Source organism: Balaenoptera physalus (genome assembly GCF_965194825.1).
Source record: "Balaenoptera physalus genome assembly, chromosome: 9".
Taxonomy (NCBI): Eukaryota; Metazoa; Chordata; class Mammalia; order Artiodactyla; family Balaenopteridae; genus Balaenoptera; species Balaenoptera physalus.
In genome coordinates, this window is record NC_138888.1 from 27,431,828 (window position 1) to 27,456,442 (window position 24,615).

Below are 24,615 nucleotides of genomic sequence, written 5' to 3' on the forward strand. Positions count from 1 at the left end.
CTCCTCACTTTGACGGCTCACTCAATTTGAATGTCACACAGGCTAATTAGAAAGGAAAGCAACGGAGTAGTGTCCTAACTCTGAGCTTTTGTCTACCCGTTCCTTGAGTTTGCCTGTTGTGGGATTATGCATGTCTAATCCCCACTCAAATCCTCAAGACTGAGAAAAATCCACCCCCATGCCCACAGCTCTGCCAGGAAGTTTTTCTTATTATGGTTTGCCTATTATCTACCTTTTGCTACCTGTATTCCTCTATCATATCAGTGGGAGAACATAAAAAATATGGGGCATAGGCATCTGGGAACCTGAACGAGTATGTACGTACTCATTTGTTGTCTTATGTCCACTATTTCTTGCTAAATGCTGGCCACTTCTTTTGAAATAAAGTCTACCTTTACGGTCCTACTCTCATCATCTTCATTTCTACTCCGATCACATTCATATCTAACGCATGGACGATGCTCAAAAGATTTTGTTTCCTCATAGCTGTCAGCTGATGAAGGTTTTTTTGTTTTTTGGGGATTTTTGGCTGCGCCACGCGGCTTACAGGATCTTAGTTCCCCAAACAGGGATTGAATCCAGACCCACAGCTGTGAAAGCGCTGAGTCCTAACCACTGGACCGCCAGGGAATTCCCTGAAGGTCTTTAAAAGGCAATTTATCAACCAATTTTGACTCAAAGTAGATGATTACTCCAGATCAGAAAAAGATGACATAACATCTAACACAATTTTCCCTTTATGTTCAACAGAGACCAAGAAAGTCAGGTATGAATAGTCAGGTTTTTATGTGCTAAGTACAGTTTCTTTCTCTCATATGGAGATATGAGTAATAAAAATGTTTTTACAATTTATCTTTCTCTAAGCTTTAATGAATTTTGAAGCTTATTGGTAATTGTCTTTCCAAAATTGTATCCTGGCTTGGAAAGTTAGAGAAAATTTCCTATATTAAGTAGAAAATACAATTATAGTTAAACTAGCTCTCATTCATTGTGTATTTACTATGTGCTCGTCACTGTGTTAACGGCTATTATACTTTAGCTCCTTTAACTCCTTTAATCCTCACAGCACACTCTTGAGGTTGATACTATTATCCTCTGAGACTTAGAGAGGTAAAGAATTCTTTGAAAATCACACAGCTGATAAGTACACTGCCAGGACTAGAGCCCAGGTCTGCTTCCAGGGCCCAAGTTCACATCCACTGCTCTGTCTATGATGTGACCTCTAAAATGAGTTCATTGAAATCAATGTGCTCTGTATGTGAAGGGAATTACTGCTTTAGTTTAACAGTAAACTCTCAAGAGGGGAAAAAAAGGAAGATGCATCTTCTTTATCATTGATTAAACAGAGATCGACAAATAAGTAAATATATTTGGAGATAATTGGAGTAAGGTTCTTCATTCTCAGAATAGTTACAAATATGGAAACCCAGTGGTGTTGAACTAGATTTGGAGGTATTGATGTGAATGCATAGTATCTAAGATAAATAGATAGATAGATGAGATTTCTGTACATATATATGTATATGCATACATTTATTTCTTAGCTCTGCCTACTGAGAGGACCTGGTAGCAATGACAATCTATTAGCAATGATCACATCTAGGGCCTAGATATTGGTTACTAAATATCATCTTCCACTAAAAGGAAAGAGGGGTCTTTAAAGAAATGGCTGCTTGCAGGGCAAGGGCAGGGAAAGTACAAGATGAGTTTGATATATCTTATGCCCCATAAAGTGGGCAAGTGCCTTAAGAATTATGGGAACATGTCAAAAGGATACAGGACCCAGTTTGAAAGGCCTTCCACTGGCCAAATCTAGGACAACTTGAGCATCAAAATAATAATGATAGTCATAGATTGTGACCCATTAAATAAAAGAGAAACTAATGAGGCCATACTGATTAAAAATAGAAGAAAAAACTCTAACTCGCTGTCAAATTTCAGGTAATAAATATAGAAAGAATATGGAATCTTAAAATCATCAAATTGCAATTATAATAATTGATTCAGGCAATAATCATCAATGAATACCACAAACAGTGGGTGGAAATTTGATGAGGAACAGCATACGTATATAGTCTTAAAGTATCTTTCCACAAAATACCTAATATTATTCATTTAAAAAGTTAAAAAATACTTATTAACGTTAAAGTAGAGAAACCTGTCAAATATCACCATAAGTGATAAACATTAACACTAGTCCAACTCATGGGCCAGATCCATATATGTATCCTCATATGATACACTGAGGAAACACGGCATTTCGATATACCTGCCCAAAATGCATAACCTAAATTTAATGATGCTGAAACATCAGACGATCCCAAAATAAAGAGCATTGACAAAGTAACAGGCCTGTACTCTTCAAAATGTTAAGGCCATGAGGGATAAGGAAAGACAGAAACATTTCCAGATCTAAGGAGACTAGAGAGAAAACCTGAGAACTAAATGCAACATATACTCCTTGACTGGCTGCTTTGTCTAAAGAAGACAACATTGGAACAACAGCCAAAACAAATGGGACGGGGGGTCTGTGAAATAACTGGTCGTGAGTATCAATGTTAATTTCCAGACTGTACTGTCATCAGGTGGGGGAGTACTCTTGTTAGAAATTACAAACTGAAGTATTAAAGGGTAATAGGGAGCAGGTCTGTAAACCTCAAATAGCTTAGAGGGGAAATATACGTCACATACATATAATAGGCATTTTATATACGTGTGTGGGTGTGTATCTGTGTGTGCTTATGTACGTATAGAGATCCAGTGATGAGGCAAATGTAAAAAGTTAACTGGGGAATCTCCATGAAGGGTATATGGGCATTCTTTGTGTTGTTTCTGTAATTTTTCTAGAATTTGAAATTATTCCAAATGAAAAATGTTTAAATATATGTACATAACTTTGGGATGATCTCTGTTCCTTCTGCCTGACATTAGCACAGAAAATATGATAACTGTAACCTAGCTTAAGGATCTCATTCACGGCTGTGCCATGAACCAGCACTACGACCGCGAGGTGAGTCAAGGAGTAACAGTGGCTTCTATCTATTGAAGTCTTACTCTACGTGGAGACAGTGCCCAAACCGCCTTATACATAGTACACATCTTCCCGACAAAGCCCAGAGGCTCGGGGGCCTCAGCACTTCGCCCAGGTCCACTCAGCTGAAAGGGGCAGGGGCAGGCTCTGAATTCGGGCCTGCCTCGTGCACAGCTCAGGCTACAACCGCTCTGCTACCCTAGTTTATAAAAAGACAAAGTTGCACTAAATGCCTGCTAAACTTCTTTTTAGCCCTGAGATACTATAAGGCACATTTCCAGGTTTCTTTTTTGGAGATCGTGATTCTTTTGGTGTGGTGGTGAGGGTGTCCTGGGTGACTCTTAGAATGAGACTTGCTGGGGTCATGTGTGTGTGACGGCTCGGCCAGGACTAATTTGTTTGAGGTGACATCTGGACCCTTAGCTTGGTGTTTTCTCTTGACCTGCATGTAGGTGACCAGTATCCCCCTCTCAGCCATCCTTTGCTGCACAGCACACTTCTGGAGCTAAAACATCAGAGCTGCTCTCTATGAGAAAATCAGGTCGTGTCCATGATTTACGTGCAGTGACCACACATCCTGGTTTGCTGGAACAGTCCTCATTTAGCCTGCTCTCCTGGGATAGGTACTATGAGCTCCCCTTTTTTCTCTTCCAAGGGTCTCTGTTTGGACACAGGTCCTATCATCAGGCTGCTGAAGCCCTCCTGCCTGGTCTGGCTGTCAGAGCCTCTCATAGGCAGTCTGTCTCCTGTGCAGCCGGTCTGTCTGCATCTCTAATCAGTGGATCTCTGACCAGACCAGGTTGCACTTTGTCCCCAGACCTTTAAAGAACCACTAGACCATGGGAGTCATTTATAGTTTCACTAAACACGGTATAGATCCTTCAGAGCTTTGTGCATTCTCTTAAAATCACATACATACAGATACTGCTCATCAAGTCAAATTTTCAAGCCCAATACTTTCCTTGCCAAAGACAGTATATGTTTATGTAAAGCCTAAGCGCTTCATGCCGATGGCTTGTCTTCGTATCATGACCATTTGACTATGAAATATAATTCTTTATAGTCTTGCAGCTCAGACTGGGTTCTCAGCCGGCTCCCTGTTCCTCTCTTGATAATGACATCATCACTCACTCTCCAGCTGGAAATGACAAGGGTTTCCATGACAAAACAAACAGACTCTGCTGGCAGAGGCTTTTGTATGTGGGTGTATATATCCTCTGTGCCTCTGACTCTCAGGCTTGATGAAATGGGCCTCTCTAACAGCCTGGAAATAATAGTAAAATGCAGATGTCACAGGCGATATGATAAGATTTTTTTTTAAATTATTTTTGGCTGCATTGGGTCTTTGTTGCTGCATGTTGGCTTTCTCTAGTCGTGGCGAGCGGGGGCTGCTCTTCGTTGCAGTGCACGGGCTTCTCGTTGCAGTGGCTTCTCTTGTTGTGGAGCACCGGCTCTAGGCGCGCGGGCTTCAGTAGTTGCAGAACGCGAGCTCTAGAGCGCGGGCTCAGTAATTGTGGCATACGGGCTTAGTGTTCCATGGCATGTGGGATATTCCCAGACCAGGGCTCGAACCCGTGTCGCCTGCATTGGCAGGTGGATTCTTAACGACTGCGCCACCAGGGAAGTCCCAAGATATTTTTTAAACATACATCAAAGCAATAAGGCTTTGAAAAGAGGTAATTATTTAAGCTTCTTAGGCCCGAAGAATCCAGATGTTTAATTATAAAATGTTTTCTTCCAGTTCTAGATATAAGCTCTCCTGGTAACATTGAACTCTGCTAAAGAATATGATTTGTCCTTCTCTTCCTTAGCCCTATTTTTTTTTTACAAATCAAAATGTGACAAGAGCCATTTAAGTGAGCAGAGGGTCAATAATATGAATAATAGCAACTATTTGTGAAGGGCTGACTCTGCCTGCATCAGACTCAGGGACTTAACATGCAACATTTTGAATCTCCCCACCAGCTGGCAGAGGTAAGTATCGTTATTCTTATTTTAGAGATGAAGAAACAGGGTAGTGCCAGAGCTGGGATTGAATCCATATCGTCTTGACTCCAAAGCCTATGTTTCATCTACAAAACACTGCCCAAGGAAAGTTATGCAAATAAACTTTACAGTTAATGCTCACTATTTGGGCTTGACGTTTTAGGGATGGGTTGGAAAAGGAATGGAAAAAATAGATTTGGGAACTAAAGCACCCATGAGCCTTATCTTCCTGTACCAATCGCAACCCTAAGATAACTTAATGAATAAAGCCAGCACATAAAATCAACAGTCATAGGCTATAAATATTAACTTTATTCCCCATTTTGTTCTCTCCATGCTGTTCCCATGGAGACATAGCTCCTCAATTTATCTGGAATTCAAACCGCCCAGGGGATGTGACTGTGAGAGCTTTGAGAGAGGCCCAGTAAGAGGCAGGCGCTGTGTAAAGCTTCAACCCCTGCCTGAGTTCACTCAGCCCCTCTCCTTCTCGCTCTTTCTCCCTTTCCCATTTTCATTAGAAACTGATGGTGAGATGGATTCTCTAATGAGATATGGACTCAATAAAATTCTTCTCCGTTTGTAAACATTCTCAGGGAGAAAAAGAAACCTCTATGGTGACCGGCCATTTGTAGGCAAGCCTACAGACACTTTTCTGCAAAGCTATCCTCTCAGGGGTAGAAACCATCCCTAGATCTGGTAAACATTACTGATACCAATGGGGTCTAATTAGACATTCCACACCCACACTGGGCACTGGCTTAATTAAAACATTTATGCTGCCATTTTAACATTGAGATATATTTCATTCCCTGCAAACAGTACAGATTCTTGAAAACAAAAATCACTTTCAGATGGTCTAACGTGCCATCAAATGCTGCCCTGTGTTTTTATCTCAAATGAGATTTCTAATTTGGCCATTCTGACACTATTTTCTTGTTTCTCAAGATAGGTATGGGGGGAAAAAAACTTAGGTGAAAAAAAATTTTGCTGTCCCTCAAAGGGTCAATACTTAGTAAATTTTGAAAATGAAAAATTCTTGGTAGACAAGTGAATGACAAAAAACATTAGTATTGAAAGGCAAAACCTAATGACAGTGATAAATAAAAGTCAAATTGAATTATCTTGAAGGAAAAACTATAACTCATTCCTATCTTCATTTTCCTTTTTGGTTTCTTTCTTTTTTCTTGTCTTCATAAACCTACAAAGAAGACTTTTATGAATTTGTGATTGAAGTTCCTACCTCTTCTTTCCCTTGCCTGTAGAATAAATTACCTTAAAATGGAAAGGGGTGGGAATCAAAGTTTAGTCCTCACCTCATATATGAATATCTCATGAATAGGAAAATAAAAAGTAATCATAGCTTCTACAGGTTGAAGGCTGGCTGTGTCTGCTACGAGCCTGGCTTTTAAACCATTCATCTGCATTTCTCATTGAATTCTCACAGCATTCTTGCAAGATAGGCAATAGTAGAGCCATTTATCATTTTGCAAATGAAGAAACAGGCTCAGAAAAATTAAGGAACCTACCCAAATCTCACATGTGGTAAAAGCCAGAGGCAGAATTGAAACCTAGGTGTATCTCATTCTAAATGTTATATTTTTTCTACTACTCCATGCTGTCCCTCAACTGCTGTACTTAGGCATCCAAAGTATAAGAAACATGGTGATAGAGTGAAAGTGTTTCTTTAAACCTTAAAACCAGGTATGTTTAAAGGAAATAGATTTGGAAGATTTTCTTCTAACACGACAAAGTGCCTGGGACAAAATAGGAGTGAAACGAAACTTAGTTCCTCTTCCCTCAGAGAGAGTAACTTAACTTGTACTAGAAATTTCCAGCAATATATTTTATTTTATTTTTTTTTCCCTTCTTTTTGAAATTTTTATTCAAACAAATAGAAAGGGGCTTAAAATTAAACAAAGTACATTTTTTTGGTCATATATATACATGGAAGAATTTCAGTGCCTTGTTGCGATATATTTTAACATGCACCTGCATTGGCTTGAAAGTCTTCTCACTACAGGCTGGCAGAGCAATTCTGTGGAAAATACTGGCACACACCTTTCACTGCCCTGCTTTCCCCCTCTATCCATACCTCCTCATATCCCTTCCTCCAAGCCCTAATCCTATTCAAGGCCACAGATAATGGGATTAAAGGAAACACAGCCAGCCAAGAAATCCTTTCTAACCTTCATTTTAACGCTGGGCATTTTCTGAACACAGCATATAATCTTTATTAAGTACTGGATGCCCTTGTCATGGCTCCTTCTATACTGAGATTTATCCTCTCAGGAAATGTATGACAAACAGCAGAAGGAGAAAGAAAGAATATAAACGGGGTGAATGTGTTATTCCAGCTTTCTGCCTAACTGAAAAACAACCAAACTTCCACAGTTACATCAGGTAATACTGGCTGCTTCGAATCACATGCTATGCAAATGTGTGTATTTTTCAAAGACCAGATCTGTACTGTTTAGAGGACCCATAAGACTTTGAAGTAAGCACAATTTTGTTCTAGTCATTAATAGGACCCCAGGGTACCAAAGGCCTGTTCAACATGGGCTCTAATGTTTCTCAGCAGTTCTGTGAGGAGGCTTGTCCCTTGAAATACGTATTGCTTGTTGAGGGTTATTTCAAATGAAAAGTCTGTGTCCTTCTTTTATTCTTACAGCCATATCATCATCAATTTTTCTTCTCCTCCTTCTCTTCTTCCTCCTTTTTCTCTTCTCCCTCAAATTTTACTGAACTCCTTTATACCATGTAGTTAATATTTATTGATTATAGTTTGCACCATTGCTCTATTTACCTACATCCCTCCATTCTTATATCTTCTCACAAAGGAATATCTTGTTAAGACTTTCTGCAGGCTAACTAAAAACAATCTTTTTAATTAATGTAAATGTTCAACCTTATTTCAGGGAGAAAAATTTCATGACATCTAGCACAACTCTAAACATTTTCAGAATTCACTGCAAAAGCAATGTTTAAAAATCCACAAAGAAAGTGAGTCTCACTATGGAGTAATTAAGATACAATATATTTCACCTGAAAAGAAAACCCAAGCTTTTGCTCACTCAGGACTTAAAACTAAGGCTTACACATTTTAAGTGGTTTGTTCTGAGCCGGCCAGGGAATGATCTTATTAGGACATGAAAAGCCTCTTGCATTTAATTCTCACTAGCAGATATCACCCCATCGGGGACCAGTAACTCAGACCCAAATGGGGCCAAATCAGCTCAGCAGGATGGCCTCAGAGCCTTCTGTTCTTAATGCTGCAAGTCTAAGAGATCTCCAAACCTAGAATCAAACTGGCAGGGATACACATCCTGTAGGATATTGAGGCCATAGGAAGCCTGAAGCTACCTGTCGTGATTAAGAGTACAGGATTTGGAATTCTGACCCTTGTATTTGAATTCTAACTGTGCCACTAACAAGCTGTCAACTAACTCCTCTGTTCCTGTATTCTCATTTGTAAAATGGGCATAAAAGTAATACCTACTTCCTAGGGTATTATTATTCCTAGGGTGAATAGGGACTAAATGACATGAGATGTGGAATGCATTAATAGTAGTGCTTGACATGAATATTAGCTATTATTATTTTTGCTATTAATATTACTATTATTACGACAGCAAAAGGAAGATTAAAGCTGCTGTGCCAGGCCTGGAGATATAGTATCTGAATTTGTGGGAGTATTTTGCAAGATTCATTAGCTTGGGCAAAGAGCACATACCTGATGGTTTTGCCTTGGGTTTTAAAAGAAAATATATCTTTTAACCTTTTTGTACTGTGACATATAATACACATGCAGAAACATAGGTAAAATATAAATTATAGTGTAAGGAATTATGTTAAATTTAACACCCATGTAAATCTCCCAGGTCAGAGAGGATATTATCAGAACCCCAGAAAACCTCTGCATGCCCTTTCCAAAACACAAATCCCTCCCTCCTCAAAAGTAGCCACTATTTGTACTTAAATATAGTCATCTTTTTGGCTCTCTTTATTCTTTAAACCTAAGCATACGTAAACACTATAGTGTGGTCTTGCTGTCTTTTTACAGCAAATATAAATGGGATTGTACAGTGTGTATATTTCTTTGTTTCTGGTTTCTTTTGATCAACATTGCATTTGTAAGATTCCACGTTTTATTTATTTCTGTATTCCACTGGATGAATATGCCACAATGTATGTACTGTTTCTGCTGTTGATGGACATTTGTGTGGTTTCCACTTTGGACATTTGGATATTAAAAATATTACTGTTATCCACACTCTTGAACAAGTGTCTTGGGGTTCACTCACACACATTTTATATACCTGGAATGGAATTGCTTGATAACAGAAATGCAAATATTCAAATTTAGTTGACAATGCCACGGGTATTTTCTGAGATCAATGTACCATTTACACTCTAATCAACAGTGATGAGAGCTCCTGTTGCTCCACATTCCCACCCCAAACTGGTCTTGTCAGACTTTTTAATTTTAGTCATTCCCGTGGGTATAGAGTGGTATCTCATTTCCTGGATTATTAATGAGACTGAGCACGTCAATTTTTAGCGGCTCTTTGGATATGCATATCTCTTGCCCATTTTTCTTTTGGGTTTTGTCTTTTTCCTACTGATTGGTAGGAGTTCTTACTGTAGTCTGCATATGATTATTCTTAATAGAGTTTGCTGCAGATTTTTTGTAAATATACTATCATATAAAGGAAGTTCTCTCATACTACTAAGTCTACTGAAGTTTTTGTCATGAATAGATGGTACATAATAAGGGTGGTGATAAAGAATTAAAAAGCAAAAAATGCGTAACAAACAGCCCTGTTATATCTCCAAATTTCCAGAAGGTGGAGGAAGAGAGCCACTAAAAAGACTTCAGCCTAGGATTTCCTGGCTTCCAACACTTATTACCAGTTTGAATTGTGCAGAGAAGTTGGCCTATTTAGCTATTTTATCCTCGTTCACTTAACTTGTAGCATTCCCAGGCAGAAATAATCTTCACTAATGCAGCGTTATGTAAGGGATGCTGCTTTCCTGGTTTGATCTCTCTGGGCTTCAATACTCAGGGTGCACTCAATCCATGTAAATATAAAAATACCTTAAGGGGCTCTTTTGCTTTGGAATAATGACAATAGGATTCATTTGAAATGACTGAACTCACATGCTGGAATGAGTAAACAGATGTAAGTAAGTACTGATATATTGCTACACACTTAGTCTGCTCAGCCTGCCATAACAACATGCCATTGGCTGGATGGCTTGATCAACAGAAAATTTATTCTCTTACAATTCTGGAGGCTGAGCAGTTTAAGATCAGTGTGGCTGGTGTGAGAGCTCTCTTCCCAGCTTGCAGACAGCCACCTTCTTACTGTGTCCTCACACAGCAAACAGGAAGAGCGCCCTCTAGTGTCTCTTCTCATAAGGACACTAATCCCATCACAAGCCTCATTCTCATCACCTCGTCTAACCCTCATCTCCCCAAATTCCCATCTTCAAATACAATCACACTGAGGGTTAGAGCTTCAACATGTGAACCTGAAGGGGACACAAACATTCAGTCCATGACAACTAACTGAAAAGGATCTCAGGAAGGAGGTGGTAAAAGCTCTCAGCCTAAATGAAGAGAATTGACGCATTTCTGATCAAGTCTCCATTCTTTTCTTCACTGATCCTCCGCTGGGTATCTGAGCCTATTTTTGTCCTGTTCCATCTGTCCCGAAACTGGAGAACTCCTTTATCAAGGCCCTTCTTACTCAAAATCTGTTATCTTCCTTCTGCCTACTCTCGAACTTCCCTTTAAAACAGTATTTTAATCACACGATGACTAAGTGGGCTTATTTAGTCCACTAAACTGCAAAATCCAAGCCACCTACTTTTCTTAGTGTTCTGGGACAATAAACTTTTACAGCTTTTTTGTTTTGTTTTACTTGTCTTTTTTAGTTGAAGTACAGTGATTTACAATATGGTTCGTTTCAGATATACAGCAAAGTGGTTCAGTTATATTTTTTCAGATATTTTCCATTATAGGCTATTACAAGATATTGAATATAGTTCCCTGAACTATACAGTAAATCCTTTTTGCTCATCTATTTTATGTGTAGTGTGTATCTGTTAATTCCATACTCTTAGTTTTTCCCTCCCCACCTCCCTTTCCCCTTAGAAAACAAACTTATGGTTACCAATGTCTGTTTTGTAAGTAATTTCATTTGTATTATTTTTTAGATTTACTATGTAAGTGATATCATTTGTCTTTCTGACATACTGCACTTAGTATGATATTCTCTAGGTCTATCCATGTTTCTGCAAATGGCATTTCATTCTTTTTTATAGCTGAGTAATATTCCATTATATTACATTTTCTTTATCTATTCATCTGTTAACAGACACTTAGGTTGCTTCCATGTCTTGGCTATTGAAAATAGTGCTTCTGTGAACACTGAGGTGCATGTATCTTTTTGAATTAGAATTTGTCTTTTCTGGACATCTGCCTAGGAGTAGGATTGCTGGATCATATGGTAGCTCTATTTTTAAGGAACCTCCATACTCTTCCATAGTGGCTGCACCAATTTACATTCCCACCAACAGCATAGGAGGGTTCCCTTTTCTCCACACCCTCTCCAGCATTTATTATTTGAGACTTTTTGGTGATGGCCATTCTGACCAGTATGAGGCAATAGCTCATTGTGATTCTGATTTGCATTTCCCTAATAATTAAGGATGTTGTGCATCTTTTCATATGCCCGTTGGCCATCTGTATGTCTTTGGAGAAATGTCTATTTAGGTCTTCTTCCCATTTTTTGACTGGGTTGTTTTTGTTTTTGAGTTGTATGAGCTGTTAGTATATTTTGGAATTAACCCCTTGTCAGCTGCATCATTTGCAAATATTTTCTCCCATTCCATAGGTTGTCTTTTCATTCAAGGATACCCATTCTCACCACTTCTTTTCAACATAGTATTGGAAGTCCTAGCCACAGCAATCAGACAAAAAGAAATTAAAAGGTATCCAAATTGGAAGGAAGAGGTAAGACTATTATATACAGATGACATGACATGATATTCTATGTAGAAAACCCTAAAGACTCTACACAAAACTAATAGAACTAATAATGAATTCAGCAAGGTAGTAGGATACAAAATATACAGAGATCTGTTGTATATCTTTACACTAACAATGAAATATCAGAAAAACTTTTTAAAATCCTATTTAAAATGGCATTAAGACAAAACCTCAGAGTAAACCTAACGAAGGAGGTGAAAGACCTATACTCTGAGAACTATAAAACATTATTAATGAAGGAATTGGAAGACGATTCGAAGAAATGGAAAGATATCCCATGCTCTTGGATTGGAAGAACATTGTTAAAATGGCCGTAGAACCCAAAGAAATCTACAGATTTAACGTGATCCATATCAAGTTACCCATAACATTTTTCACAGAACTAGAATCCTAAAAATTTATAAGGAACCACAAAAGACCCCAAATTGTCAAAGCAATCCTGAAGAAAAAGAACAAAGCTGGAGGCATAACCTCCCAGACTTCAGAGAATACCACAAAGACATATGGATCAATGGAACAGAATAGAGCCCAGAAATAAACCCACACCCCCCATACACAATGTAGAAAAGAGTCTCTTCAGCAAGGGGTGTTGGGAAAGCTGGACAGCCTCATCTAAGTGAATGAAACTAGAACACTCCCTAACACCATATACAAAAATAAACTCAAAATGGTTTAGAGACCTAAGTATAAGACATGGCACCATAAAGCCTCTAGAACATAAGCAAAACATTCTGATATAAATCGTAGCAATATTTTCTTACATCAGTCTCCCAAGGCAAAAGAAACAAGAGCAAAAACAAATGGGACCTAATCAAAATTAAAAGCTATTGTACAGCAAAGGAAACCACGAACAAAATGAAGAGGCAGCCTATGGGGTGGGAGAAAATATTTACAGCTTTTGCTATGGCTAATTTTTTCTTTAAGTTTTTCACTGGACCTTAAAGTTCATACAATTATACTCACTGGTCATGACTCACTCTTATCACTGACCCATGAAAAGGCGCCGTTTCTGGAAAGGAGCTGTCCTCTCTGGCCCTCCCTCTTTTCTCTTTCCCTTCCCTATTCTTTCTACGAATTTTGTTCTTTCTGCTCTCTCTCCCCCCAAAAAGTAAATATTTTTTGGATGGTAACAATCTTTTCCTGATTATGTCCTACTGGGAAAACTGCCCCCTCTTTTTTTTTTTTTTAATTTTTATTGGAGTACAGTTGCTTCACAATGTTGTGTTAGTTTCTACTGTATAGCAAAGTGAATCAGCCACATGTATATACACATCCCCTCTTTTTTGGATTTCCCCCCGATCTAGGTCACCACAGAGCACTGAGTAGAGTTCCCTGTGCTACACAGTAGGTTCTCGCTGGTCATCTATTTTATACATGGTATCAATAGTGTATATATGTCAATCCCAATCTCCCAATTCTCCCACGCCCCCCATTCCCCCTGGTATCCATACATCTGTTCTCTACGTCTGTGTCTCTGTTTCTGCTTTGTAAATAAGATTGTCTATACCAATTTTCTCAGATTCCACATATATGCGTTTATACGATAGTTGTTTTTCTGTGACATATTTCATTCTGTATGACAGTCTCCAGGTGTATCCACGTCCCTACAAATGACCCAGTTTCGTTCCTTTTTGTGGCTGAGCAACATTCCATTGTATCTATGTACCGCATCTTCCCCAACCATTCCTCTGTCAATGGGCATTTAGGTTGCTTCCATGACCTGGCTATTGTAAATAGTGCTGCAATGAACACTGGGGTGCATGTGTCTTTGAATTATGGTTTTCTCTGCAATGAGATATCACCTCACACCGGTCAGAATGGCCATCATCACAAAATCTACAGACGATAAATGCTGGAGCGGGTGTGGAGAAAAGGGAACCCTCCCACACTGTTGGTGGGAATGTAAATTGATACAGCCACCATGGAGAACAGTATGGAGGTTCCTTCAAAAACTAAAAATAGAACTACCATGTGACCCAGCAATCCCACTACTGCCACCTCTTCTAATCCCTGCAGATTCTCTAAAATTAGCAAGGCAGGGAGAATCTCCACCTGGGAAGGGAAGGCAGGTTTCCTGGAAGACACTTGGCTTTGTTTCACCTCCTCCTCATGGGGTCTCTGTGGAATCGCCAATGCCACTTCCCCATGGAAGCCAGAGACTTGATTCACCTATTGACCGTGAACCAGCCCTTTAACCTTTGCTGTTATTTTGACTAAACACTTAAAAGTAATTAGTGTAATTAGTAAAAAGCCAACACTTTTTTGGCTACTCCTACAATTTATAATAATGGTAATAATAATGGTGGTGGTGTAGTAGTAAACACATTGAGGAGTTATTCTGTACCAAATAATATACTGTTTTACATGTATTATCTCATTTGTATATATGTATGAATTCAGAATTTTGGATGTTTTTAGCAAGGTGATGAATTGCATATATTATATAGTATGGAACACAGTTAGTAGGGTCTGTTAACAACTTGTAATCAAATACATTTATATATCTGCAGTGAAACGTGTGAGTATGGTAAAATACATAGAGGCTACATAAATTGCCTCAACACATTTCAGATTTGGTTTGTGGCCACATTAAATTCAGGTTAGGTTGGGTTTTGGCACCAAAAGATTTAGAGAGAAATTTGTGGCTTTTAGAGAATTTTGGATTTTGGAACTACAGATAAGGAATTGTGAACCTTATAAATATTTCAGAAGATAAAAGACAACAAAAGATTAGTAATGATCAGGAAGTAATAATAATAATCAAGGGTTTTTTTCTGCCACATCTGTATCTAGTTATTTAGCACTATTTGTTTAAAGACTTCTCTCATTTAATGTTGGTGACTATTGATAATCAATTGACCATATATGTATAGGTCCATTTCTAGGCTGTCTGTGCTATTCCATTTATCTATTTAAATATCCTCACACCAATGCCACACTATAATTACTGTGGTTTGCAGTGAAACCTGAAATCAGGTAATGTAAAGCCCACCATATTTGTTTCTTTGTCTTGACTCTTCCAGGTTCACTGCATTTTCATACAAATGTTATAATCAACTTGACCATTTCCACAGTGACCCTTCCACAACAAAGTTTGTTAGCTATTTGTAGATGATATGATGATATACCTGGAAAACCCTAGACAGTCAATGATAAAACTAACTCAGTAGCAGGATAAAAAGTGAACATGTGGAAGTCATTAGCCTTCATATATACAAACAGTAAACAACTAGACATGACAGAAAATCCTAGTAGCAAGAAAGATAAAATATTAGAAATACATTTAATCAAACATGTACAGATTTATGAGGAAAACTTTAAACTCTAAAGAAACAAAATTAATTTTGATAAAAGGCTATCTCTCATATTTGGATAGGATCACTCCCCATCATAAAGATGTCAGTTTTCCCTAAGTTTATTTATAGATTTAACTCAGTCCTCCCCCCAATTCTAGCTTTTTTGTGAAGCTAGACAAGTTGATACATGTTGTTCCATATGAAGTTAACAGTCAGAAACACTAAGAAAGTTTATGAACACTAGCCCACTAGCCCTCCCATACTAAAAATATACTGTAAAGTCTGTAATTAAAACTGTGGTAATAGCACATGAATATACAGGTATACCAGTGGAACAGAACAGAAAGTCAAGAAGTTGATCCAAGCTCATATGAAATCTTTAAGGTGGTATTTCAAGTCACTGAGACCAAAAAGGAATTTTAGTAAATGGTGCTAGAACTGGTTGGCTGTTTGGAAAAAGTTATATATGGTGTGAAGCATAAATCTAAGAATAAATTCCAAGTGGACCAGTGATTTGAATGTAAAAAACGAAACCACACAAGGACTGGAGGAAAACTTGAGTGAATTCATCCTTATCTTGAATGAGAAGAAAGGCTTTTCAACTATGACTGAAAGTCCAGATGCAGCAAAAGAAAAATGGACACATTTGATTATACAATGTTTTCAGGGCAAAAATACCATAAATCAAGTCAAAGTCAGGCTGACAAGTTGCAAAATATATCATAGTTTGATTTTATTGACATTTCCTCTCTTGAAAAGGCCATGTTTTCTTGCTTTCTTGCATGCCTCATAATGTTGGTGGAATGCAGTATATAGCATGTTTAAAATTGAAGAGGCTGAAATAAACTTTATATCCAGAAAGGGGCACATCTTTTTCCACCAGGATGTTAGTGTGAGAGGCTGAGTCTATCTAGTCTATAGCTGAGCTGGGCCTGGGCTTTATGGTTATTTTAGTTAGATTCAGCTCACCACAGATTAAGTTATTCGAGGGTTTTATCAAAATATCTTCTGACATACTTGGGATCTGTGTGCTTGAAGAGCTTTTTTTAGTTCTTCTGTCCTGCTCTCCTTCTGCAGCAGGCCCCACGTTGTACCTCAGTGGGAGGGGGTCTCTCCATAGCTGAAAACTATGATAAGCAGCACAAGGCTGAGTGTGCCTGTGAGTTTATGTTATTCTCTGGTTTTGCCCTCAGATTTCCACAGGCCCCAGGGACGTGTGCCTCAGCCAGTGTATCATTCAGTTCTGTTTTGCCCCCAGTCCCTCATGAGTACTGCATGAAATCCCATGGAAGAGAGTTGTGTCTCCCAGGGATATAAAGAGGCCATGTCACCCACAGGTAAATTTCATTATAAGTTCAGCTGTTTTCTCCTTACCTGCATCTGTGGAAGCTTCCTCCTCCCTGTCCTGTTCACAGCCCTGCCAAAGATGAAAGCAGTTGTTAGGACTTTTCCCTCCTAGGAGGGACTTTCACTTTTTGAATTTGAATTCATTAGGTTTTCAACCTTAGCTCTGGTAGGCTTTAAATGTTTTGTAGTTTATCCATCTTCTTATCAGTAGGATGGGAGCAATGTATTTATAGTTCTCTTGTTTGTTCTTTTTTTTTTTGCATAATAAACACTCAACAAATGCCATTTCTTTATTATTAATATCATTATTACAAAATGTTTTGGACACACATCAGCAGCAGCACTATCACCACTATGATTATAACCAACAAGTCCAAATTCACACGTCATCAACCTCATAAGTCTGAATGGCAAAATTTAACTTTAGAATTACATGATGATGGGCTTCCCTGGTGGCACAGTGGTTAAGAATCTGCCTGCCAATGCAAGGGACATGAGTTCGAGCCCTGGTCCTCGAAGACCTCACATGCCGCGGAGAAACTAAGCCTGTGTGCCACAACTACTGAGCCTGCGCTCTAGAGCCCGCGAGCCACAACTACCGAAGCCCACGCGCCTAGAGGCCATGCTCTGCAACAAGTGAAGCCAATGCAATGAGAAGCCCGCTCACAGCAACGAAGAGCAGCCCCTGCTCGCCACAACTAGAGAAAGCGAGAAAGCCTGCGTGAAGCAACGAAGACCCAACACAGCCAAAAGTAAATAAAATACAATAAATTTATTAAAAACAATACAATTACACGATGAAAAAATAAATCTCTTTTTTTTAAACCGCAAAATCTCTTTAGTAAATATAACAACAAAAACAACAGCAATAATAAAAGGTAGATTCATAGATAAATAGAAAGAATGAAAGATAAAGGAGATAAAGTAGAAAAGGTCACTAAAGTTAATACCAGCTAAATTAAAGTTAAAGCTAGCTAAAGAAACAAACAAACAAAAAAGCATGCTATAAGTATATAATTTCTAAAATAGCCAGGTAGTTATTTCAGTTCCATCATTATACTATTGGAATAAACAAAAGAATTATTGATTGACTTCTCTTAATTTCAAACAGTTGATCCTAAAATCCTATACATTGTATCTATGAAGATAGTATTAATACTGCATCAACCAAGTAATTTGGGAAATTACAGGTTACCTACACAATAAATTACTCCTGAAATATTTGGAAATACCTTTGAGCTAGACCAAAGATATAAAGCCAATGGAAGTGAGGCTTTATACATTCCAAGCACTGAATTCTAAGGTAGGCAATCTCTCTTAATTTGAGACAACTCAATATGATAGAAAAGTGGATGAACACTTTTTAGCTTTGATTTGTGATCTGGAACTAGTCACTTAAAGTTTCCAGGGCTTAGTTTTTCTATAAGCAAGATGATGGCTCTGGAACAGGTTATCTTTAGAGTCCTTACCAGCTTTTCTTTATTTATTTATTTATTTTTAACATCTTTATTGGAGTATAATTGCTTTACAATGGTGTGTTAGTTTCTGCTTTATAACAAAGTGAATCAGCTGTACATATACACACATATCCCCATATCTCCTCCCTCTTGCGTCTCCCTCCCACCCTCCCTATCCCACCCCTCTAGGTGGTCACAAAGCACCGAGCTGATCTCCCTGTGCTATGCGGCTGCTTCCTGCTAGCTATCTATTTTACATTTGATGGTGTATATATGTCTATGCCACTCTCTCACTTCGTCCCAGCTTACCCTTCCCCCTCCCCGTGTCCTCAAGTCCATTCTCTATGTCTGCGTCTTTATTCCTGTCCTGCCCCTAGGCTCATCAGAACCTTTTTTTTTTTTTTTTAGATTCCATATATATGTGTTAGCATATGGTATTTGCTTTTCTCTTTCTGACTTACTTCACTCTGTATGACAGACAGTCTCTAGGTCCATCTACCTCACTACAAATAACTCAATTTCATTTCTTTTTATGGCTGAGTAATATTCCACTGTATATATGTGCCACATCTTCTTTAGCCATTCATCTGTCAACGGACACTTAGGTTGCTTCCATGTCCTGGTTATTGTAAATAGAGCTGCAATGAACATTGTGGTACATGACTCTTTTTGAATTATGGTTTTCTCAGGGTATATGCCCAGCAGTGGGATTGCTGGGTCGTATGGTAGTTCTATTTTTAGTTTTTTAAGGAACCTCCATACTGTTCTCCATAGTGGCTGTATCAGTTTACATTCCCACCAACAGTGCAAGAGGGTACCCTTTTCTCCACACCCTCTCCAGCATTTATTGTTTGTAGATTTTTTGATGATGGCCATTCTGACCAGTGTGAGGTGATACCTCATTGTAGTTTTGATTTGCATTTCTCTAATGATTAGTGATGTTGAGCATCCTTTCATGTGTTTGTTTACAATCTGTATATCTTCTTGGGAGAAATGTCTATTTAGGTCTTCTGCCCATTTTTGGATTGGGTTGTTTGTTTTTTCGATATTGAGCTGCACGAGCTGCTTGTATATTTTGGAGATTAATCCTTTGTCAGTTGCTTCATTTGCAACTATTTTCTCCCATTCTGGGGGTTGTCTTTTCGTCTTGTTTATGGTCTCCTTTGCTGTGCAAAAGCTTTTAAGTTTCACTAGGTCCCATTTGTTTATTTTTGTTTTTATTTCCATTTCTCTAGGAGGTGGGTCAAAAAGGATCTTGTGGTGATTTATGTCATAGAGTGTTCTTCCTATGTTTTCCTCTAAGAGTTTGATAGTGTCTGGCCTTACATTTAGGTCTTTAATCCATTTTGAGTTTATTTTTGTGTATGGTGTTAGGGAGTGTTCTAATTTCATTCTTTTACATGTAGCTGTCCAGTTTTCCCAGCACCACTTATTGAAGAGGCTGTCTTTTCTCCAATGCATATTCTTGCTTCCTTTTTCAAAAATAAGGTGACCATATGTGTGTGGGTTTATCTCTGGGCTTTCTACCCTGTTCCATTGATCTATATTTCTGTTTTTGTGCCAGTACCATACTGTCTTGATTACTGTAGTTTTGTAGTATAGCCTGAAGTCCAGGAGCCTGATTCCTCCAACTCCATTTTTCTTTCTCAAGACCACTTTGGCTATTCGGGGTCTTTTGTACTTCCATACAAATTGTGAAATTTTTTGTTCTAGTTCTGTGAAAAATGCCATTGGTAGTTTGATAGTGATTGCATTGAATATGTAGATTGCTTTGGGTAGTATAGTCATTTTCACAGTATTGATTCTTCCAATCCACGAACATGGTGTATTTCTCCATCTTTTTATGTCATCTTTGATTTCTTTCATCAGTGTTTTATAGTTTTCTGAGTACAAGTTTTTCACCTCCTTAGGCAGGTTTATTCCTAGGTATTTTATTCTTTTTGTTGCAACGGTAAATGGGAGGGTTTCCTTAATTTCTCTTTCTGATTTTTTGTTGTTGGTGTATAGGAATGCCAGATATTTCTGTACATTAATCTTGTATCCTGCAACCTTACCAAATTCACTGATTAGTTTTAGTAGTTTTCTGGTGGCATCTTTAGGATTTTCTATGTATAGTATCATGTCATCTGCAAACAGTGACAGTTTTACTTCTTCTTTTCCAATTTGGATTCCTTTTATTTCTTTTTCTTCTCTGATTGCTGTGGCTAGGTTTTCCAAAACTATGTTGAATAAGAGTGGCGAGAGTGGACATTCTTGTCTTGTTCCTGATCTTAGTGGAAATGCTTTCAGTTTTTCACCATTGAGTATGATGCTTGCTGTGGGTTTGTCATATATGGCCTCTATTGTGTTGAGGTAGGTTCCCCCATGCCCATTTTCTGGAGAGTTTTTATCATAAATGGGTGTTGAATTTTGTCAAAAGCTTTTTCTGCATCTACTGAGATGATCATATGGTTTTTATTCCTTTATTTGTTAATGTGGTGTATCACATTGATTGATTTACGTATACTGAAGAATCCTTGCATCCCTGGGATAAATCCCACTTGATCGTGGGGTATGATCCTTTTAATGTGCTGCTGGATTCTGTTTGCTAGTGTTTTGTTGAGGATTTCTGCATCTATGTTCATCAGTGATATTGGTCCATAATTTTTTTGTGTGATATCTTTTTCTGGTTTTGGTATCAGGGTGATGGTGGCCTCATAGAATGAATTTGGGAGTGTTTTTCCCTCTGCAATTTTTTGAAGAGTTTGAGAAGGATGGGTGTTAGCTCTTCTCTAAATGTTTGATAGAATTCACCTGTGAAGCCATCTGGTCCTGGACTTTTGTTTGTTGGAAGATTTTTAATTATGGTTTCAATTTCATTACTTGTGATAGGTCTGTTTATATTTTCTAATTCTTCCTGGTTCAGTCTTGGAAAATTTTACCTTTCCAAGAATTTGTCCATTTCTTCGTGGGTGTCCATTTTATTGGCATATAGTTGTTTGTAGCAATCTCTTATAATCCTCTGTATTTCTACAGTGTCAGTTGTGATTTCTCCTTTTTCATTTCTAATTTTATTGATTTGCGTCCTCTCCCTTTTATTCCTTGATGAGTCTGGCTAAGGGTTTAGAAGAAGATATAACAATTATAAATGTTTATTCACCCAACATAGGAGCACCTCAATACATAAGACAAATGCTAACAACCGTGAAAGGAGAAATTGACAGTAACACAGTAATAGTAGGGGACTTTATTTTTTTTTTTTAATTAATTAATTAATTAATTTATTTAATTTATGGCTGTGTTGGGTCTTCGTTTCTGTGCGAGGGCCTTCTCCAGTTGTGGCAAGTGGGGACCACTCCTCATCGCGGTGCGCGTGCCTCTCACTGTCGCGGCCTCTCTTGTTGTGGAGCACAGGCTCCAGACGCGCAGGCTCAGTAACTGTGGCTCACGGGCCTAGCTGCTCTGCGGCATGTGGGATCTTCCCAGACCAGGGCTCGAACCCGTGTCCCCTGCATTGACAGGCAGACTCTCAACCACTGCGCCACCAGGGAAGCCCATAGTAGGGGACTTTAACACCCCACTTACACCAATAGACAGATCATCCAAACAGAAAATAAATAAGGAAACACAAGCTTTAAATAACACAATAGACCAGATAGATCTAATTGCTATTTATAGAACATTCCACCTGAAAGTGGCAGAATACACTTTCTTCTCAAGTGCACATGGAACATTCTCCAGGATAGATCATATCTTGGGTCACAAATCAAGCCTTGGAAAATTTAAGAAAATTGAAATTGTATCAGGCATCTTTTCTGACCACAATGCTATGAGATTGGAAATCAATTACTGGAAAAAAAACTGTGAAAAACACAAATACATGGAGGCTAAACAGTGTGCTACTAAATAACCAAGAGATCACTGAAGAAATCAAAGAAGAAATAAAAAAATACATAGAAACAAATGACAACGAAAACATGACAACCCAAAGCCTAGGGGATGCAGCAAAAGCAGTTCTAAGAGGGAAGTTTATAACAATTCAATCTCAAATAAACAATCTAACCCTACACTTAAAATAACTAGAGAAAGAAGAACAAAGAAAACCCAAAATCAGTAGAAGGAAAGAAATCATAAAGATCAGAGCAGAAATAAATGAAATAGAAACAAAGAAAACAATAGCAAAGATCAATAAAACTAAAAGCTGGGGCTTCCCTGGTGGCTCAGTGGTTAAGAATCCGCCGGCCAATGCAGGGAACATGGGTTCGAGCCCTGGTCTGGGAAGATCCCACATGCCACGGAGCAAATAAGCCTGTGTGCCACAACTACTGAAGCCCGCGTGCCTAGAGCCTGTGCTCCGCAACAAGAGAAGCCACCTCAGTGAGAAGCCCATGCACCGCAACAAAGACCCAACACAGCCAAAAATAAATAAATAAAATAAATTTTAAAAAACCAAAAACCAAAAAACTAAAAGCTGGTTCTTTGAGAAGGTAAACAAAACTGATAAACCCTTAGCCAGACTCATCACATATTCTTAATAGAAGAAACACAAAGTTTATAATATAGTATTTTGAAGAATGTCAAGTTTTTAGAACTTCTGGAATTTTCCAGCTAGGAAGAATTCAAGTCCTAAAAAAATGAAAGGTAGGGCTTCCCTGGTGGCGCAGTGGTTGAGAATCTGCCTGCCAATGCAGGGGACACAGGTTCGAGCCCTGGTCTGGGAAGATCCCACATGCCGCGGAGCAACTAGGCCCGTGAGCCACAATTACTGAGCCTGCGCGTCTGGAGCCCGTGCTCTGCAACAAGAGAGGCCGCGATAGCGAGAGGCCCGCGCACCATGATGAAGAGTGGCCCCCACTTGCCGCAACTAGAGAAAGCCCTCTCACAGAAACGAAGACTCAATGCAGCCAAAAATAAATAAATAAAAAAAACTATAAAAAAAAAAAAAAAAAAATGAAAGGTAATAAAACATACTTCATACTGACTGAAAAAGTTTGGTCTCAAAGAAAAAGAAAGCAGACTATGTAAATGTGTGTGTGGACACATGTGTATGAAATCATGCTTATGGGTACCTCAGGTAGGCTGATCCACAAGACTTGATTTCCAAGGTGGGGGTGGGGAGGACTTACAGATCTATATTATGGCTAGTTTGTGCCACAGGCCACTGCTTTTTCAAATATTTTGATTGTCAGTGGCTGGGTATGAGGAAAGTGGGTGAGCCAGCTGGAGATGGGCACCAAGATGAGCACCTAGTATGAGTAGTAAGAAACCATCAATTGAAGGAAAGATGCCAAAAAGGCAGCACCATTGTTGGAAGGAGGCAAAGGAGTAGAAAAAAATCTTTTTGGAAAGTAAACAAATGCAGTTTCAAAGAGAAGCTAAGGTAGTAGCAAAGGCAAGGAGAAGTAGATATTGTATTTTGGTAAAAATGCAGGGATCAACTTGTGGGTATAGCAGTATATGTATGTTGGGCTACACCCCGAAAGCCTGCAAGCCCTGTAGTTGCCCAGCTCAAGACCGAAGGAAGAACCCAAAGACAGGGACAGAGACATCGATGGCTTAATAGATGGGAGATCTTACATACCTTAAACAGGTCTTGGAGCAACACCCCGCCGTGTGTGGCAGACGGTGGGCAAGACATGGGAGCAATCTTCGCTATCTGAGGGGGAGAAGGAGGCTACAATTTATAGGGGGAATTGAAATCAGGTTGGCTTATCAGCTACCAGGGAAACCAGCAGCTGGGGCATGTCCCTCATCGCTCCTGGGGTTAATGACCATCACAAGGGTAGGTATTTCCCTTTAATAAACTAGCAGGTGGAGCCATTCCGGCCTACAGGGCAAACACATTCATGTGAATAGAACATAGGTGAAGCAGGAATTGGGTCGAGCAGGGCCTCAAAGAGCATGAGAACAGCCATCTTGTGTGGCCTGATCCTACACTCCACCCCTACATATCCTGCACAACCCTTACAGTCTTGGGGGTCCTTATGTCACACACAGCTGTTCTAGACCCCAAACAGTGTGTTGGTTTTTTTTTTTGCGTTGCTTGAGGACTCGGGTAGGCCTTTTGTAATATCTTCCACCTGTTTTAACGCAGTGTAGACAGCACAGGGAACAACAGCTATCATGGTATGTCACTGCTCTGCCCCCTTCCACAGCTAAAGCCAGAAGCCCAAGGTACTCTTATTATTTTGCCGTTGCTACATGCCCCAACCCAGCCCTCCTGGGTAACTGAGCAAGTCCAATTCACAAGCCTGCTCTTGAGTTAATGTCCCTAAAATCTGGGTCTGTAATTGTTTAGGGGTGATGGGTCGGGGGAATGCTTGTCTTTTGTAGCTAATCCAGGTCCTTAAGTTTTGTCTGTATTCAGCCATCTCTGTGCAATCAGATGAACCATGAGCGTGGGGCTGCTACTTTTAAACTGGAAAGACCTAGGTTAACAGGATATCATCAATATGATGGAAGAGA

The 24,615-nt window shown here is 39.0% G+C and overlaps 1 long non-coding RNA gene across 1 annotated transcript; it reads left to right on the forward strand.

Annotated features, from left to right (window-relative positions):
• Positions 1-777: 777 nt before the first annotated feature.
• On the forward strand, positions 778-24,231 carry LOC309666970. The gene is made up of 3 exons (XR_014267434.1): positions 778-21,381; positions 21,704-22,791; positions 23,108-24,231. It is a non-coding gene; the product is annotated as an uncharacterized lncRNA (long non-coding RNA).
• Positions 24,232-24,615: the final 384 nt, after the last annotated feature.